This window comes from Cibotium barometz, chromosome 17 (assembly GCF_041138505.1).
Source record: "Cibotium barometz isolate CiBa-2024 chromosome 17, ASM4113850v1, whole genome shotgun sequence".
In the NCBI taxonomy this organism is placed as follows: Eukaryota; Viridiplantae; Streptophyta; class Polypodiopsida; order Cyatheales; family Cibotiaceae; genus Cibotium; species Cibotium barometz.
This window is the reverse complement of record NC_141062.1, coordinates 32,384,995-32,387,615: the sequence shown is the minus strand read 5'-3', so window position 1 is coordinate 32,387,615 and position 2,621 is coordinate 32,384,995.

Below are 2,621 nucleotides of genomic sequence, written 5' to 3'. Positions count from 1 at the left end.
GCGGGTCATCAATGTCCACCGCCTCACTAGATGAGCTCAATATCTCAACAACTTTGTAGTAAGTGGCTCGAGCATCTTGTAAGACATGGCTCTTGAAATATTTTAACTCGGGAAGAGTATATCCTTAAGTACGTAGTTATGAATAAAACTATACAAAGTTACTTGACCAAATCAAGAGATAGATTTGGTGTTTTGATAGACAAGGTAAAGTGGATGTTGTTCCTCTTTATCTCGCTAGAAAAAAGAATAATTATAAACATTTATTTTTTGTAATATTTTTATGAAGTGCATACAAGGACCCGTTAAATTTTGTTGTCATCGGTTACTTGGGTAGTATATTGCCACCTATATGGGTGGGTAGTGCATTACCTCTGTCATAGGAGGCAACAAAAATTTGTTATACACCAAAATTCATATTGGTATTGAACACAAATTGGATGTTGTGTTATTCATGTCAAAGCAGTCTCAAAGTACAGAGATTGATTTTGTTTGTCTATCAGTGTGAGGTGTGTTGGGCACATATCTAATCCACATATCGTAGCATATGTATGTACAAATTGGGTAAGCGATAAATAATTTCTCATTTATTGCTTAATAGTAAAGAATTTCCCATAATTAAAAAGGTTTACGATATTGTTTCACCTAGTAGAGGTTTCCAGTGAGACCACACTTGTAGAGGTGTGTTTGGATATTGCTATTAGCTTTTGGATGTGACCATAGATAGCCCATAAACATGTTCGTAGAGACATGGTTAGCTGTGGAGAGATATGTATTGCCATGCAACCAAAGTGGTTGTAGGGATAGACATGTGGATAGGCATGTCGTGGGCTAAGAGTGGTACTCTCATTGGTGTATATTACTCTTGATTTTCTAATAGTGCATAGACACTATACATCACCTAGATGCTATCTATGTGGAAATCATCTTTGTTGCAAGATGTGTAAACTGTTCTTGGACGAATGCAAAAACTTTTGGAGAGAGGAAAATGTAGCTTTCCTTGGAGTCTAACTATGTGTAAGGTCAGTTGAACTTTACCACATTATAGAACAATTTGCTAAAAACTTGTACATTTGCGTAAATTTGTTGAATTAAAGTCCATGTGGTTTCTAACCACCACGAGAGAAAAATCTTTGATGTCATAGAACATGCAAAAGAATTCCTTGAATATCGGAGCACATTCGTTATGTTCGTGAGGATTTGATAACTTCTGGCATATACTAAAGGCATGATATTATTTGGTGCCTTATTAATAATTTGTGTTTTATTGACATCTTTCATAGTTGCAAGTGGCAATTATAGTTTGGTGTTCTAGATGAAACATGAGTGTTGCATGTTTCCTTGGTTGTAGTACTTCAGGAAAATATGTGCTATGTGTCTTACTTTCCTTGTCGTAGTACTTAGGGAAGTTACAAGAATAGATGGCCATATGGTCTACACACAGACACTTGTTTACAACTTTCTGGAGGGAAGAGTAAACTCTTTTTGAAGCGAAGAGTAAATAGGTTGGCAAAGTTTCTTCTCCAACTAAAAAGATGTGAAAACATCTAAGCTCGCTAGGCTCTTGTTCAAACATCTCTACAAACTATACGGCCTGCCCGCATATATCGTATTGGTAGACATAGAAAGTTTGATAGTTGTCTTTAAAGGAAACTTTTCAAAGGTTAAATATCACTCTAAGTAAGAGTGAGGTCAACCATCCATAGATTGATGGTGGTCAAACTAGAAACCCAACGAGGTTCTAAAGCACATTCTTGTGCATAGATGAATAATCTAGTGGAGAGGAGTACCTCTCACCTTTGAAATATGTTTTTTGTTGTTCATGACTAGATTTGTGTTAACCCAATTCTAGGGTTAACAAGAGCTACCACCATTATCTTACATCAAGGAGTCACGATAAATACACCAAAGGGTCATACATTCAAGATATGAAGCAATAGTGTCCAAAGCTACAACTTGGACAAGCACCCATAATGGTGTGACGGAGTATTTATGGAGATTCCCACTTTAAGAGCGTGTGGTAGCAAGTTAGGATGAAGTCCTAAGTGGTGTACTTCATGGATATATTATGAGAGTAGTCATTGTAATAGCATTAGGCCTCTTATGAGCCTAAAGTGCTCGGTCGGCTAGAGTTTAAGTGAGTGTGAACACTTATGGTCATGTATATAAGTGAATATCTCTCATAATACAACATACTCTTCCATTGTGAAATTAAGTCTTGCTCTTGCTAATCTCTCTCCCTAATGCATGCTAGTGAGTGTGTGTGAGTGAAGTGAGGTGAGAGAAGGGATGAGTACCCGTAGTGCAACGCGGCGGTGTGACAACACTCGCGGGAGGAGTGGTGGAATTGCTTCTCAAGGAGTTATAGAGCTTGGAGACCTCAAGGGTTACGAGCTCGGCCATTGGAAAGATCCTCACGGGCAGTTGCAGTTCACCAGGTAATCTCTTTTTGGATATGTTTCAAGAAGGGTTAGGGTGAGCCTTAACATTTTTGGCGGCACTGTCGGGGAGCCATCCCTTGGATTTTTCCATCATTTTCCTCTAATCTACGCATTACCCATTGCCCATTGTCTTGATTAATGGTTTTCCATGAAAAAGATGTGGATTTGATGGTGATTTGTGTG